Below are 18,809 nucleotides of genomic sequence, written 5' to 3'. Positions count from 1 at the left end.
TGTTGGGGAGGTTAACCTTGACATCCTCCTCCCACACGGCTGGCTCTGTGTGAGCTAGGAGGAAGTGACAGGTTGGACACTCACACAGGTTTTCAACACATTTTAGATGATGACAGGGGTGGGAAAATGCCTGGGGGCATGGACCCACCGTGGTCTATGGACAGGCCGGCTCTGAGTGCTGATGACACATTGATAAATCTCCCTTTCTTACTCTGACTTTCTGTATGCCTGTATGCTGGTGCCTTACCTCTATCATTATCTTATATATTTAGTATGATATTATATTATTACTTTATAGTTTCCCTAATTTTTGTTTAAGAGAGTCAGGGAGGGAGCACTTCATATTTCTGTGCATGCTAAATCTAGCCTAGAGCTCCACACTGGGTGAGTAATTACTATGGTCTGCACTTGCAGGAAGTGCAGACCACACATTTCCTCACTGGACCACTAGGGATATTCTCGTAGCACACCATCCCTGGGACCATATGTTATTATACCTCCCTTAAACCTCCAGGTATATTAGCCCCCTCCATGCAGAATGATAAACACATTTTTGTATTTGATTAAGATTAAGAACACACAACAAAGTTATACTCAGCCACCCCAAACCACAATCATATCTTCCCAATCATCACATTCAAAAACCACCACACACTCAGCCACCACACAGAATCACACTAAAATGTCACATTACTGCACACTGCACATTGGTCACTTTTTGTTTTATCACACACACCTTTATCAAATCACACAGAAAATATATCCAACATCAGAATTATAAAGTCAGACAATGAGTTTTTTTTTACATTTTCTGCACTAATTTTCTATAGATCAGCTAATCACCTGACCAATAGGAGAAGGATTAAGATCCCACGGACCCTTAACTTCTTACCAATTTCCTTCAAGCTTACTACAGAGATGATGAATGGGACCAGGCTTGGCCAAGTATCTTCTTGACTCTGATCCCTGGTCCCTAGGTGGTTGCCTTAAGTCGCTTTATGATTAACCCGGTTATGTGACCCATGTATAATTCAAACAGCACAGACGATGATTAGTTTCTACATCCTAAACAATCCTAACTGAAGACATTCTTTGGTGAAGATTGAGAAATGTGACTTTTAATTGGATAAGAGTTATTACAGCAATGCTATTGTCTCCATTTTGTTTGTGACCTCTGAGCATGGAGTAATTTAATTAAATCTTGAGAATTTTAGGTTACATTTTAGAATGTTTTACACTATGATGAATGTTATCAGAACTGACTGACTGACAACCTGTTTTAATTGCACACACTAATGACAGTAGATAGTGTGTGATGAATAAGTGAAATGCATTCAGGAATCGGCATGATGAGTCAGTGCATACAGTAGCAGCATGTGATATGACTCGGCAAACACCTAGGTTATCCAAACATTGCTCACTGGGAGGAACAAGCACATACAGGATATACAGTAAATAAAAATAAGTTCTAAATATATCTGAAGGTATACTGATTATAATTCATAAATACAACGGTAGAGTTAGATTTAAAATGTATAATTATGTATAACTATATCTAACTCCTTACACAAAAAGTTTATATTCTCACGAAAGGTTGTATTAACTAGTCCTAGTCCATTATAAGTACACATTTATAGTGTAAAACAGAGGATGAGAAATGTTTTATTCATATTTAAAATAGAGTCTTTGTAGCGGAATGGGCTTTGCAACAACACCTCTTTTTGTACTAGGGGCTGTCAATACCCTTTTGTTGCTTTATTTTCCTGAGATTGAAACTGTTCATTACTTGTGGAAACAAGTAACAAACTTTTTACTTTGTATCATTCGTCTGGTTGTTCGGTAGGTACCCCTTTTCAAGCTATTCTCACCATAGGGTTCGACAAACGAACGAAGTACCCAACAACCAGGTGACCCATGAGAGGAGCGTGGCGCCAATTGACCCCCCCTAACCTGGTTCACACTCTCTCAAACACACAAACCAACTAGGTGATCCCCTTGGTGGCCGCCGTTCGTTATGCGAACACGCAGGGCCGCCACCAGAAATTTTGGGGCCCCTGACAAAGCACAAGGTCTGGGCCCCCTCCCCCCCTGGCCCGCCCACGTGTCCGCCCACAGGACTCTTACCTAGTCCGCAGACAATGATGCAGGACTGAATGTGGTGTGTATAGTGGAAGTGAATTAGAATGTGTGTAATGGATGTAGTGTTTGTGTGTATTAGATACTGTTTGTGCAGTGAATGCAGAGTGTGTGTTTGTGTAGCGGATGCAGTGTGTGTAGTGGATGTAGTTTTTGTGTGTACTAGATGCAATGTGTTTAGTGGATGTAGTGGATGTAGTGTGTGTATTAGACGCAGTGTCTCTGTATAGTAAATGCAGAATGTTTAAATGTGTGGTGGATGTAGTGTGTGTACTGTGAATACAGGATGTTTGTGTAGTGGATGCTGTGTGTATAGTTAATGCAGAGTGTGTGTCAGTGTAGTGAATGCAGAGTGTGTGTTAGTGTAATAAATGCAGAGTGTGTGTGTCAGTGTAGGGAATGCAGAGTGTGTGTGTCAGGGTAATGAATGCAGTGTGTGTGTTAGTGTAGTGAATGCAGTGTGTGTGTTAGTGTAGTGGATGCAGAGTGTGTGTCAGTGTAGTGAATACAGTGTGTGTGTGTTAGTGTAGTGAATACAGTGTTTGTGTTAGTGTAGTGAATACAGTGTGAGTGTTAGTGTATATACAGAGTGTGTGTTAGTGAAGTGGGTGCAGAGCGTGTGTCAGTGCAGTGGATGCAGAGTGTGTGTCAGTGTAGTGGATGCAGAGTGTGTGTTAGTGCAGTGAATGCAGTGTGTGTTAGTGTAGTGAATGCAGAGTGTGTGTTAGTGTAGTGGATGCAGTGTGTTAGTGTAGTGGATGCAGTGTGTGTGTTAGTGCAGTGAATGCAGAGTGTGTGTTAGTGTAGTGAATGCAGAGTGTGTGTTAGTGTAGTGGATGCAGTGTGTGTGTTAGTGTAGTGGATGCAGTGTGTGGGTTAGTGCAGTGAATGCAGTGTGTGTTAGTGTAGTGAATGCAGTGTGTGTGTTAGTGCAGTGAATGCAGTGTGTGTGTTAGTGTAGTGAATGCAGTGTGTGTGTTAGTGTAGTGAATGCAGAGTGTGTGTTAGTGTAGTGGATGCAGTGTGTGTTAGTGTAGTGGATGCAGTGTGTGTGTTAGTGTAGTGGATGCAGTGTGTGTGTTAGTGCAGTGAATGCAGTGTGGGTGTTAGTGCAGTGAATGCAGAGTGTGTGTTAGTGTAGTGGATGCAGTGTGTGTGTTAGTGTAGTGGATGCAGTGTGTGTGTTAGTGTAGTGGATGCAGAGTGTGTGTTAGTGTAGTGGATACAGTGTGTGTGTTAGTGTAGTGGATGCAGAGTGTGTGTTAGTGTTGTGGATGCAGAGTGTGTGTTAGTGTAGTGAATGCAGAGTGTGTGTTAGTGTAGTGAATGCAGAGTGTGTGTTAGTGCAGTGAATGCAGTGTGTGTGTTAGTGTAGTGAATGCAGAGTGTGTGTTAGTGTAGTGGATGCAGTGGGTGTGTTAGTGTAGTGAATGCAGTGTGTGTGTTAGTGTAGTGAATGCAGAGTGTGTGTTAGTGCAGTGAATGCAGAGTGTGTGTTAGTGTAGTGAATGCAGAGTGTGTGTTAGTGTAGTGAATGTAGTGTGTGTGTTAGTGTAGTGAATGCAGAGTGTGTGTTAGTGTAGTGAATGCAGAGTGTGTGTTAGTGTAGTGAATGCAGAGTGTGTGTGTCAGGATCGGGACAGGGATCCAACACGCAGAGTACAAAGAGTGGAAAGGTACGTATACCGGGCCTTAGAATGGCCGGACTAACGTACCGAGAGTAATAGAGAATAGTCAGAGACAAGCCGAGGTCGAGGGAACGAGAAGACAGATAAGCGAGGGGCAAGCCGGGTCAAGGGATAACAGAGAAGCAGGTTAGTACAACAAGCCGAGTCAAAACCAAATAGAGCAAACTAGAATACCAGAGCACTGAGTGACTAGACAAGCTAGAACCACGACAGGGCAATGAGCTGAAGAGAGAAGTAAGCTTAAATACCCTGGCTCCGGATGGTAAGCACGCCTCTGACAAGTACCGATTGGATATCGGACACTTGAGTGACAGGTCGCTCGTGATAGCGTCATGACGTCACGTATTGAGCGTCCTGCTAGAAAAGGACGTGGATTCCTCGCGGCCGGTGTTTAAGTGACTGGATGAACCGCGAGGAACGGAGGAAACAGCTCGCCTGGACGGGCAAACCACCAAGTCTCTACCTCCCTTAGAGGTAGAGGCCTCAGGTACCCTGACAGTACCCCCCCTCTCAGATACGCCCACCGGGCGGAAGGAACCGGGGCGAGATGGGAAGCGGAGGTGAAATGCTCTGCGAAGGCGAGAAGCATGAACGTCCTCCTGAGGTACCCAACTCCTCTCCTCAGGACCATATCCCCTCCAGTTGACCAGATATTGCAATTTTCCCCTTGAAATTCTGGAATCAATGATGGAGCTGACCTCGTACTCCTCCCGACCCTCCACCTGAACAGGACGAGGCGAGGAGACCTTAGAGGAGAATTTGTTGCAAATAAGAGGTTTCAACAAGGAGACATGAAAAGAGTTAGGAATGCGTAAGGCAGGTGGCAGAGCAAGGCGATACGCAACCGGATTGATACGAGTGAGAACCCTGTAAGGGCCTATGTAGCGAGGAGCAAATTTCATAGATGGAACTTTTAGGCGAATATTCTTAGTACTCAACCATACCCTATCCCCAGGAACAAAAACAGGAGCCGCTCTTCTATGCTTGTCAGCGTGTTTCTTGAACAACGAGGAACTATGTAACAGAATTTGCCGAGTCTGATCCCATAATTTCTTCAGGTTGGCGACATGATCATCAACCGACGGTATCCCCTGAGAAGAGGAAACCGAAGGAAAAATCGAAGGATGAAAGCCATAGTTCATGAAGAAAGGGCTAGAGCGAGTTGAATCGCAAACAAGGTTATTGTGTGCGAACTCCGCCCAAGGAATCAGACCGACCCAATCGTCCTGGTGTTCGGAAACAAAGCAACGCAGATACTGTTCGATCTTTTGATTGGTACGTTCAGCAGCTCCGTTAGACTGAGGGTGATAGGCAGAGGAAAAGTTCAATTTGATACCCATTTGAGAACAAAAGGATCTCCAGAAACGTGAGACAAATTGAGAACCTCTATCAGAAACAATCTCCGAAGGAATTCCATGTAGGCGAAAAACCTCTCTCGCAAAAATCTCCGCCAATTCAGGGGAAGTCGGAAGTTTAGGTAATGGCACGAAATGGGCCATCTTAGTAAATCTATCCACCACCGTGAGAATAACAGTCTGTCTCTTGGAAGCAGGCAAATCAACGATAAAGTCTATGGACAAACAGGACCAAGGTCTCTCAGGAATGTCCAAGGGGTGTAACAGGCCACATGGAGATGCATGAGGTAGTTTAGTCTTGGCACAAGTCTCACAAGCTGCGACGAACTCCTCAATATCTTTTCGAAGTGAAGGCCACCAGAAATCCTTGGATATCAGAGAGTATGTCTTGCGAATACCAGGATGACCAGCTATTTTACTTTCGTGAAAACATTGTAAGAGCTCCAGTTGAAGTTCAGGAGGAACAAAGTTTCTTCCCTCAGGAGTGTTTCCGGGAGCTAGATGTTGTGACTTCAAGATCTGGTCAAGTAGCGGAGAATGAATTTTGAGACTGGTATTAGCAATAATATTGCATTTGGGTACAATGGAGGACAAAAGTGGTTCAACTGAAGCAGAGGGCTCAAATTGGCGAGATAGCGCATCGGCTTTAGAATTCTTTGACCCAGGTCTGTAAGTCAGAACGTAATTGAAATGGGTAAGAAACAACGACCAACGAGCCTGCCTGGAGGACAAACGCTTGGCCTCTCCGATATAAGACAAATTTTTGTGGTCTGTTAGAATGGTAACAGGATGTAGTGTACCTTCCAATAAATGTCTCCACTCTTTCAAAGCCTTGATAACCGCTAGTAATTCTCTGTCACCAATGTCATATCTGCTTTCAGTACCGGTCAATTTTTTAGAGAAAAATCCACATGGATGTAATGTTTTATCAACACCCAACCTTTGAGATAGGACAGCACCTAAACCAGTCTCTGATGCGTCTACCTCAAGTAGAAAAGGCAGAGAAGTGTCGGGGTGAACTAAAATTGGAGCGGAAGCGAAAAGCTCCTTGAGAGTTTTGAACGCAAGGAGAGCTTCAGTAGTCCAATTCTTAGTATCAGCCCCCTGTTTGGTCATATTAGTGATAGGTGCGATAATGGAAGAATAGCCCTTAATAAAGCGCCTATAATAATTAGAAAAACCAATAAATCTCTGTACGGCTTTAAGACCTTTGGGTAAAGGCCATTCTAGAATGGATTGGAGCTTATCCGGATCCATCTTAAATCCCTCCCCGGAGATCACATAGCCGAGAAAGGTTACCTGGGTTTGATCAAAGCTACATTTCTCCAACTTGCAGTACAAGCCATGCTGGAGAAGCTTGTGCAAAACCCTCCTGACTTGCTTGTGATGAGTCTCAATCTCACTAGAATGAATGAGTATATCATCTAGGTATACAATGACGCAATCTTGCTGAAATTCCCTCAGAACCTCATTTATCAGATCCTGGAATACAGCTGGTGCATTGCATAACCCAAAAGGCATAACAGTATATTCATAGTGACCATATCGAGTATTGAATGCCGTCATCCACTCATGTCCCTGCTGGATTCTCACCAAGTTATATGCCCCTCTGAGGTCTAACTTGGTGAAAATTGTAGAGCCCTTCAAACGATCGAAGAGTTCGGTGATCAAGGGAATCGGGTAGGCATTTTTAATGGTTATCTTATTTAAGCCTCGATAATCAATACAAGGTCTCAAAGAACCATCCTTCTTTTTAACAAAAAAAAATCCAGCCCCGGCAGGAGAGGAGGACCTCCTAATGAATCCCTTGTCTAAATTTTCGTGAATATACTCCTCTAGAACTGAGTTCTCTTTCGTAGATAACGGGTATACATGACCTCTGGGTGGCATGGTACCAGGGAGTAGGTTAATTTTGCAATCAAAGGACCTGTGTGGGGGTAAAGTATCGGCTTTCTTTTTGTCAAATACAGCCTTTAAATCTAGATACTGAGACGGAATTTGTGTCTCTGTAGGATTGTCAGAGTTAGCCGATGTGTTGGTTAAGCCGAGAGGTGAGACCTTCCGCAAGCATTTCTCTTGACAATTCTGTCCCCACGAAACTATCTCCCCTGACTCCCAATTAATAATAGGGTTATGTCTCCTCAACCAGGAGTACCCCAGAACTATGGGAATAGACGGAGAAGAAATGAGCAGTAAGGATATGTCCTCTCTATGTAGGATACCAACAGTTAAGTTAATCGGTATGGTCTCATGGAAAATAACAGGCTCAAGTAACGGTCTACCATCGATGGCCTCAACAGCCAGTGGTGTCTCTTTTAACTGGGATGGAATAGCATGCTTGGCAGCAAAACCCTGATCTATAAAGCTCTCAGCAGCTCCAGAATCGATTAGTGCCATAGTCTTAACTACTCCCTTTTCCCACTTTAAAGAAACGGGTAACAGAAGCCTGAGCTCTTTGTAGTTGTGAATAGAGGACAAAGTAGAAACACCCAAGGCCCGTCCTCTAGAGGAACTTAGGTGCGAGCGTTTCCCGAACGATTGGGACAATTTAGGCGTAAATGACCTCTGACTCCACAATACATACATAAACCCTCCCTTCTCCTGTACTGTCTCTCCCTCTCTGTGAGATGAGTACTGCCTATCTGCATAGGTTCAGGAATACGTAAGTCCTCGAACTCAGAATTTTGAAAGGTAGGCGCTAGTTTAAAGGAGGGTCTACGGGTCCTATCTCGAGTGTTCTGCCTCTCTCTTAAGCGTTCATCAATACGAGATATAAAAGAAATTAAATCCTCCAAATTTTCAGGGAGTTCTCTAGTAGCGACCTCGTCAAGAATTACATCTGATAACCCATTCAGAAACACATCTATATAAGCCTGTTCGTTCCACTTAACTTCTGCCGCCAAGGACCTGAACTCTAGTGCATAATCCACAAGTGTTCGATTGTCCTGTCTAAGGCGCAACAGTAATCTAGCTGCATTGACCTTTCTACCAGGAGGGTCAAAAGTTCTTCTAAACGCAGCTACAAAGGCATTATAATTATAGACTAGTGGATTATCATTCTCCCATAAAGGATTGGCCCATCTCAAAGCTTTTTCAATGAGTAAAGTAATAACAAATCCAATCTTCGCTCTATCTGTAGGATAAGAGCGGGGTTGTAATTCGAAATGGATGCTAATCTGGTTCAGAAAGCCACGACACCTCTCCGGTGACCCGCCATAACGTACTGGTGGGGTAATACGGGAAGAAGCACCTACAGTGGCTACCTCTAGACCTGAGACTGCAGGAGAAATAGAAGGAGTACGTGTCTCCTCAGGTGGATTACTAGCACGAGACAAAAGTGCCTGTAGTGCCAAAGCCATCTGATCCATCCTATGCTCCATGGCGTCAAACCTGGGATCCGACGAACCAAGCTGACTGTTTGTACCTGCAGGATCCATTGGCCCTGTCGTAATGTCAGGATCGGGACAGGGATCCAACACGCAGAGTACAAAGAGTGGAAAGGTACGTATACCGGGCCTTAGAATGGCCGGACTAACGTACCGAGAGTAATAGAGAATAGTCAGAGACAAGCCGAGGTCGAGGGAACGAGAAGACAGATAAGCGAGGGGCAAGCCGGGTCAAGGGATAACAGAGAAGCAGGTTAGTACAACAAGCCGAGTCAAAACCAAATAGAGCAAACTAGAATACCAGAGCACTGAGTGACTAGACAAGCTAGAACCACGACAGGGCAATGAGCTGAAGAGAGAAGTAAGCTTAAATACCCTGGCTCCGGATGGTAAGCACGCCTCTGACAAGTACCGATTGGATATCGGACACTTGAGTGACAGGTCGCTCGTGATAGCGTCATGACGTCACGTATTGAGCGTCCTGCTAGAAAAGGACGTGGATTCCTCGCGGCCGGTGTTTAAGTGACTGGATGAACCGCGAGGAACGGAGGAAACAGCTCGCCTGGACGGGCAAACCACCAAGTCTCTACCTCCCTTAGAGGTAGAGGCCTCAGGTACCCTGACAGTGTGTTAGTGTAGTGGATGCAGTGTGTGTGTTAGTGTAGTGGATGCTGTGTGTGTGTGTGTGTTTACTAGTGTATGCATGTAATGTAATGAAATTTATTCCCCCCTTCCTGTGTTTTACCTGGTTCAGGGAGTGGGGAAGATTCTTTGATCCCTGGTGGTCCGATGGCATTCTGGGCCACTCCCCCCCAGCTCCCTGTATTTGCAGAGGGGGCCCAGCGGACTGCAGGAGCACTTTCCAGCATTTCCCTGTCTCTAACTCCCGCGAGATGTGCGGCCGTTAGAGTGTTGCCATGGGTTACCATGGCAACGCTCCGCGCGACGTGCAAACCAGGTCTCGCGGGAGTTAGAGACAGGGAAATGCTGGAACGTGCTCCTGCAGTACGCTGGGCCCCCTCTGCAAATACAGGGAGCCGGGGGGGCCCGCGGCTGCACATATATAAAGCGATGATCGCTATATATATGTGCAGAGTGTAATTGTGGGGCCCTGGACTGCCAAAGCAGTCCGGGCCCCCCAGGACCGCCGGGCCTGTGACAACCGTCACGGTTGTCACCCCCTGATGGCGGCCCTGCGAACACGTGGCAGTGGCCATCTTAGAATACGAATTACACCAGCGGTGTTTGGTCGTCGAGTGTCTGGAACCCAAATCGGACACTCAACGGCATGAACAGTGCAGAGACTTCCATCCTTGTGTAATTTCGTGTAAACTCAGGGGAACAGAAATTAATCACACGAACAAGAGATGTTGAACGAACCAAGGCACGAACCATGGTTTTATGTACTTTCATGTATTTCAGACGCTCGAACGGAGACCGACCACACAGCCCAAACACATGGAACTCTTTTCGGCTTACACCTCGTGTGCGATCAGTGAAACTAAGACCTCCCTAAAACTGTCGAACCCCTGAACCGATCTGCGATATTTTTAAGTATGTTGCTCCCCCAGATCGGGGCTATCAGGGAATGTCTGAATTGTGGGAGTATGATATGTTCTTGGGGTACTTCTAGAAATTTATAAAAATTGTGATTTTTCTTTTTGAAGATAATTGAGTTGATACAGTAATTAACCCAATTATCTCCTAAGCAGAGGGGAGGGATTGTGTGAACTGTATGGGAGGGACTTATTACTTGACTCTGTGCGTATTGGTTATTTTCTATTTTTACCGGTGCCCAACAAGGTCCACCTGGGTGGTAACCTTTTGGGCTAAACCTGCATAAAAGGCCAGCCTGCCCATTAAAAGTTCAGTTCTGCTCCTAATACTGAGTGTCGTCCAGTTATTGGGAAGGGTGAAGGGATATTTGTGGATTATCTTATGCTTATGCCTGCCTTCTTGAATTATCCTGTTTGTTCCTGAGTAGCTGTTGGAGTAACCAGCGGAGGGGAAGTCCTGCTACCACTAACTCTCCGCTACAGTCTTCTAGCTTACATAAACAAAAATTGTCAGAAAATGTTTGGATGCCAAATAGTAGGACACCAATTGTTGCAGAACTGTAATTCCCATGATGCTTTGCCAGCCTTAAAAATTAGCGGTCACTTACTCGCCGCTTCAAGGTTTGTTTTGCTGCCCTGGGCAAAAACCTGTTTTGCCATCTCTTCATAATTCTATCACCCCTTAGTGATGTAAAAGCTAAACTTCAAATTGTAAAACATGGATCAAGAATTGGCAGTGCCACTTTGCGACTGGCAAAGCACCAAACGATTTGCAGTACTACGACAGATAGGAATCGTATTTTTTGGCCACCCTATTCCATAGCGAATGTAAACACCAACTTCAATAACTGCAGAAGTGTTTGCTGAGTGCTGCTATCTGTTGGGGAGAATTGAGACTGAGAGAGGGTTCCACAGCACATTAGTGGCTAAGATTTGCACATGTCAGGGATTGCATTTGTGCACAAAGGACAATTTTAATTTAAAAAACAAAACAATACTTTTAAAGGAACACTATAGTGTTAGGAATATAAACCTATATTCCAAAAACGATAGTGCTTCTGACACTACATAGATTCAAGCCCCCCACCCATCCCAACCCCCCATAAAAATTGTGTAAAAAGATAAATAACATTTTTTTTTAAAGCTAATGGGGCGGTATAATAATTTTTACCTAGGGCGGCAAAAATCCTTGCACCGGCCTTGTGTATAGATCATACCTCTACAGTCTCACTGCAAAATGCTCTGCCATTTTGGAGTTAATTCACTTTTGTTTCTGTTTATGCAGCCCTAGCCACACCTCCCTTGGTTGTGACTGACACAGCCTGCATGAAAAATAATATGGTTTCATTTTCAATCAGATGTAACCTTTTTTAAGTGTTTATCCCCAGCTCTATCAATTGAACTTTAAATACAAACAGGAGGCTCCTGCATGGTCTATCAAGCTATAACATATCAGGAGATAAAAAATTCTAAGTGAAACATAATTTGCAATAAAGAAAGTGTAAACATTAGATTATACTTTACAGGAAGTGTCTAGGAAGGCTGTGCAAGTCACATGCAGGGAGGTGTGACTAGGGCTGCATAAACAAAGTAATCTAACTCATAAATGGCAGAGAATTTAGCAGTGAGACTGTAGGGGAATGAGCTATACACTAGAACTGCTGCACTGAACTAAAATTGTTTTGGCATATTGTAAGTAAAAATAGCTATACAAGTTTTTATTTATTTTTTTAAAAGCACAACCAAGTGGTCTCTGAAAACAAAACTAAAAACAAATTATATAATTAAGCCTGTGTATTATTCATGAAGTAAATAAATTCTTCACTGGCAATACATCATATCAAAGTTTGTTATTTAGAGACTAGAAATGTAATTATCAATTCCCTTTTGTATTCTATATAATGCTGAACAAATTAATGAAGGGGAACATTCTTTTAGAAAGTAAGGATTAAATTGCTGCTTTACTGAGAATTAACTTAACCAAGGAATCTAGAAAACACACATAGGACTTCTTTAGACAATAACTGCAGCAATTTATTCCATCAATGTTTTATAAAGCTTTTTGTTTGATGGAATAAATTGCTATATTTGTCTTCTTCAAAGAAATGCCTAGAACAGTTCATGTGCCATTGTATAATTTAGGTGTACAATAGTAGTGTTTCTAAAACTTTTGGGCAGAAGTACCCGTGCAAGTCTAAAAATAAATTCCAAAGTACCCCTGCCTCGAGAAAACAATTTATTGATTTAAAATCCAAATGAACCTGGTAGACACTGATATTTAAATTATTCCCATTTTGCAGAACAAACCTGATTAAAGGTAGTAAAGAATATTTTCTAAATAATTATGACATAATGTGAGCATTGTGTATGTAAAGAGCAGTGTATAAACTATTAATCTGAAGTATAAATGTAATAAAATGAAAATTAGTTACACACAGAGGACACTGACACACACAAAGTTACACACAGAGGACACTGATACACACATTTACACACAAAGGATACTGACACAAAAACACCTATTTTTTCTGTATTTGAAAATAAAACAAATCCTTAATTTTTCTGTGTACTTGGTATCCTTGCGCAGTTAATGAGTACCTCGTATAAGACCTACATTGTATCACCACTGCTCTAGCTAACCCTTTATCCCTTCATTAGGGTAAAAACATCAACAACAGGATTTGTCACCAAACACTAGTTTGGTGCTGTGGATACCATCTGCAGTAATCCAACCCTCCTACATCTCTTACAATTTGGAATTTTGGAGGGACTTGAGTATAAACTAGTGTAAATAAATGTAACTGACTCAATTTGCTATACATTTTCCCATTGTTTGCTGATTCCCTAAATTATTTGGTTTGCTTATCACTTACTGTATTTTAGACACCTGGACTCAATTTGTCCCTGTAAATGCAAATACTGGCTGGCATGCAGAAAGCTGAGCCCTTACTGTCTCATCTAAAACCAGTCACGGTCAGTGTGAGGCTGGCCTTGCCCACAAACTCGTCCTTCTTAACCTCACAGGACCAATGCATGGGCGGCCTAAAAAGATGACATCATCTCGCTTGCCACCACCAAGGAGAGCTTGGAATCGGACAATGCACACACTTATCACTCCAGAGCCGAGGAAGCTATTCAGTGAGTTTGGCATCCGTTGGAGACTGTCTAACTTGCTTGATTAGACAACCGCCTCTGTGCACAGCGTGAGTGGTAGCAGGGCCAGTCTGGAACTATTTTGAGCTGGAGTTCCATTTGCTCCTGGCAAACCGCCTGCTTTTGGTCCGTGTACCCCTGGTGGCATGCGTACTATAGGTTGAAAAGCTAGGGACTACAGGTGCAAACCCATTCATTAAAGAGAAACAGCTTGCATACACGACCCTCTATATTTGAATACAATGTAGGAAATGCATTAATACATTAAAAATATGCAGTATAAAAAATACATAAAAACAGCAAAAGTAGAAGAATTGTTAACTTTAAAAGATTCAAAAATGGCAACCTCACAGTGGTCTTGGTTTAAACACGTGGGCTTTATTCACTCGATAAGGAATTGTGGTGAATTAAAAACCTGATTGCAACATGGAGGCAAAATAGATGAGTTGGAAATATTACACAATATGTTTAGTGAATAAACATCACCGGTTTATTCCGCGAGGTAAGAATTGTCGAGAATTCAAAGTAAATTTATAATTTAAGGCAACAATAGCCAAACTGGAAATATCTCAATGTCTGCTATACTTCCAGTTGAGCTACTTTGGCCTTAAAGTGTACCTGTTATGGTACATACAACCTATGCTCTTTTTAAAGTGCATAAAATCCCTTCAGACACCAGCGTACTGGCAGTGAAGTCAACGTGTTGTCATCATCAAAGAAATTTGGTCTGCTTGAGGAAGTGTCCCCAAGAAGGGCAAATCAATGCAAAAGAATGGAGCACAGGTGGTCCAACGTCGGGTATTAGAAAAGTTTTTGCCCTGTTGCTCCCTCTCTGGGTCAAAACCTTCTTCCTCCTAATGTTGAAGATAGGGATTAAGTACAATTTACACAGTAATCTGTACCAACCCGCTTCCAGGAGATTCCGGGAAGCCATCTTCCTGTGGCAAAAAGTAGGAAACACAAGGATCCCTAGAAACATGTATAATATATATTTTGATGTTTGTGTGTCTATGAGTGCGTCTCTCTGTTTTGTGTGTGTATGACTGGCAATGTGTATCTGTGTACCTGTCTGGCAGTATGTACCTGTGAATGTAGCTATCTAGGAGTGTGTATATAAATATATACATGTTTCCTTCTAATCCTCAGTGAAGCTAATTTTATAGAGTTTTAGCTTTGCCTGTACCATGCAATTCTATGTTACTGATAATTCTGGCAGCAATACAAGTGAACTGTTGAACTGCATTGGTACATCTACTACACATCCATTTAGGGTTAGAGGGATTTGGGTTCCAGGAGAATCAAACCATTCAACAGTTGTCAGAAAGCAGGGAGGCAGCACTTAAACACTCATAGCACCATAACAACCACACAAATCTTTACCTACTTCCTAAACTGCGTGAAATGTATGTGCTATGCAAGTCATGCACCTATCTCAATATAATTATATATGGGGTTATTATAGTCATTACTTAATGCATTTTACCAATTATACAATATGTTCCCCTTTTCCTGCTTTACACGGATGTGTTTCTCCATGCCAACAGCCATGTACACTGCAATGATAATGTTTACTAGATGTGACAATAATGCCTGAAGACAGCATAATAAATCACCTGAGACTAGCGTTAGGCTAATATAGTTAGCTTCATAAAGTCGCAGTTCTTCAGGTTATTTTCTGACATCTTGATATGATAAATTATATTTTGCATATGAAATCTACTAGCAGCGTTCCATTTATGGAAATTATAAATTCACTGCAGTTTGCACAAAGCTGCTAAACATTTAGTCATAAAAAAAAAACACAGTTTCTCATTTTATTGAAAAAAACCCAAATCTGATAATCAAATAATGGACAGCAACGGCTTTTTTTAAGGGACTTGTGAAAAAAAAAAGAATCACTAAGAACAGCCTAAAATGTAGGGCAATAGTATTTATAGTGATGTAGATATTAGTTTTCATTAAATATTGCTGTAAGCAATAGGAAGCCTGGGTATGAATATACTGAAAAGCTGGGTTTTAATATTTAAGTACAAATATTGACAGTAGCAAACAGCCATATCCAAGTTACAATATAAAATCAGATGGGGCTGTAATTGTAGCAGCAGGGGAGATGAGTCACATGATTAGTAAGCATGCGCTTCCAGCCAAAGGGGGCTAAAAATGGCCCATCAATGGAAAAACCAGGCAATCCACTTAAACTAGTTATAAACTTATACATATTTATAATAATATAGAACAAGGCTATATTACACGTAATGTTTTATTTTCTTTGCTAATAGAAATATTACTTGTTTCCTTTAAAGGACCACTATAGGCACCCAGACCACTTCAGCTCAATGAAGTGGTCTGGGTGTCAGGTCCCTCTAGGGTTAACCCTGCAGCTGTAAACATAGCAGTTTCAGAGAAACTGCTATGTTTACACTAGGGTTAATCCAGCCTCTAGTGGCTGTCTCATTGACAGCCGCTAGAGGCGCTTCCGCGCTTCTCACTGTGATTTTTCACTGAGAAATGCTTTCCTATGGACTGATTGAATGCATGGGCAGCTCTTGCCGCGCATGCGCATTCGGCGGATGACGTCAGAAGAGGGAGGAGAGTCCCCAGCGCCGAGGGAGCCTGGTGCTGGAGAAAGGTAAGAATTGAACCCCTCCCACCCCCTTCAGCCCGGCGGGGGACGGGGAGGGGTAGGAGTGGCCTGAGGGTGGACCCAAAGACCCTATAGAGCCAGGAAAACAAGTTTGTTTTCCTGGCACTATAGTGGTCCTTTAAGTGTGAGGAGTTATCCTTTATGTGAATTTTTTGGTAAGCCAGTCACAGAATAGGAGGTGATACATGAAAGTGAGAAGAAGTCTAGACTATTGTATTATATTTTATTATTATTATTATTATTGTTATTATTGTTGCATATATTATAGTAGTGTCAGTCATTCTTAGATAGCAGTGGGCAGCTTTGAGTGCATGTGAATATTGTACTGGACTAAGCAAAGCAGTACAAAAGATTCCATTTGAAAATAGTAAGGTAAAATGAGAGTAAATAATTATATTTAGAAACCACCAGTCCTATTTTCTTTTTGAATCATATCAGCATATTATCTTAGCCTGTACAATTTAACAAGACCTCAAGGGCCACCAATAGAACAAGTTTTATTGGTGACCCACATTTGTAACCGGCAAATGCGTACGCATCGATGTCTTGGACCTAAAGAATGGTTAATTAGACTTTTAGTCTGATTGAACGTGGTTCCATTTACCTTCTCTGATCCTGTATATTCATTTTCTCTCAAACATCCAATAATTCTTTGTTTCATAACATTTTCAACAGAAACAAGAGATTTGTGAGCTGATTGTATCTCTAAATTATTAAGGGCCTTAAGAAACATTCCACTCATTGTTGGCTCATAGAACCTTCATGACAATGGTGTGCATAATGTGTCCAACTTGTGCTAGATTTTCTTGATAAGTATTACAGGTGTTTTTATAGAGCAAGTAACACCTGGCTTTAAATAATAGAAAATGTTGACAGACACAAGATTTTATGTTGTGGGAGAAGATGTACGATTAGCTAGTTTTGATGTTAAAAACAAAATGCTGAAATATCAAGTCAATGACTTTGTGAAAAAAACAGCTGATTTGCGATTTAAACGCAGGACACTCCTAACTCCAATTTCTACCAAAGAAGATTAAACTCCAGTATGTTACAGTCTACATTAGAATTATATCAGACCAGCTAATGAGTGCAGAAGGTCTAGAGATTTTGAGCAAAAGCAATCACAATTTAAACAGCCTAGCACACATATCAAACATAAAATGGTGGTTGGGTAGATGGTGTGGACTGCAGTTTAATCTTTTTTAAGACTAATTTATTTATGTATTTGTAGGTGACAGATTAGGCTATTTCGTTTTTTATTTCTGCTTTCCCACTATCCCTCTACCTATCTTATGTCACAAATAAAGCAACATCTGTCACAACATCCAATTTTATTTGTGACAGAAAAAAATGTTTTGATTTATTTGGGAGTATTGGAGGGCTGCAACATTTTACTAACATCAGCCCTTACCTATTTTGGATAACACATTCATTTATTTAATCTCGCAACAAATGGGCACCTGCCCAGAGCCCTCATGCAATAACGATCCCCCTGTCAACTCCTACTCTTCAAAATGGATCTAGGCTCTTGTCACATGACAAGCCAATCATTTTTTTTTTCTTTTACTGTGCAACATGTTTGGTATTGGTTTAGATAATTTGGATTGATCCACCTGCTGCTTGTTATTACTCATGGATGGCCAGTTATTCTTGCCGGTCCCTGACCCCTAGCAAACTCTTTGTCATGATCCATCCGCAGAAAATTCATTAAAGTGACAAAGAAACTATGATATGAAGTATAACCACTGTAGAAAGCTTGTTTAAAAAAACACTCTAAGGACAGTTACTGCTACATCCTGCTGATGTGGTTACCATGCCAGAAGTTCACTGACACCATCCCACAGTACGCCAAAAAAGCAAAGCTGGTCCATGCAGAACCACTCTTATTGCCTGAAAGCATCAACTATCAACTGTTGGCCATGTTTTACTCTACAGACTCTTACGCTTTTCTCTAGAGACATCAGACTACTCCTGCTGGAGAATACCAAATGCAGGGGATATGGCCTGGGTGTCCAGCAGTATCCAGGAAAGTTGGCAAACAATTTATAAACAGTTTGAACAATTTATTTCATTCCGATTAAGGCCTCAATTATATAAGCTTTCCAAATGATTTATCTACAGAGGTCATCATTAACGTCTATGGATATTTTTGTACATAAAGCATTTGGAAAACTTTCTAACAGTATTGAATAATTTGGAAAGCTTATTAAATCGAGGGTCAGAGATTCCCTTTAATTTGCTTAATGAAAATATTGGTATATTCCATCTGGTTTTATTCTTTGGTTGTTTGTTTTAAAAATGAGCAGAGCGGAAGCAGGAATCAGTGGAGGAGCATGAAGTTATTTGGTCACAATATATACTTGTTCTTAAATTATGTCAACTTCATGTTATTTTGTTTTGTTGATGAGAGGAAAAACAATCTGAAATCACTTGAGCCTTGTTCCAGAGAATGTTTACCAAGCATTCATAGCAAACTGCTGAGAAAAGACATTTGTCCTCTCTCTACTTAATGTGCATTATCTACTGGTTCATTCCTAATTGAACAATTGGCTGCAAAATAAATTGATGTGATCACTGTAGCAGACTGGGTCCTATACCAGAGTATGCCCCAGTTTCCTGGAGGGGGCTGATGGCTCACCTCCTGCCCAGTGATTATGGTCCCAGAAAGACGGGACCCTTTAAGTACAATGGCTGGGATTAATGGGATTTTGTATGGCACTACTGGCCCTTTAAGACCCAGCCAAGGACATAGTATACTATTACAGAGACTTCGGACCATATACCTTATGCAGCAAAGGACATTGAGCTATCTACCAAAATTTGTGTCTTTTAATATATTTTCATGTATTGTGTATTCACCTTGTATGCAGCATTCGACTGATTGTTCGGTA

This window comes from Pelobates fuscus, chromosome 1, assembly GCF_036172605.1.
Source record: "Pelobates fuscus isolate aPelFus1 chromosome 1, aPelFus1.pri, whole genome shotgun sequence".
NCBI lineage: Eukaryota > Metazoa > Chordata > Amphibia > Anura > Pelobatidae > Pelobates > Pelobates fuscus.
Note: the sequence above shows the minus strand (reverse complement) of the source record.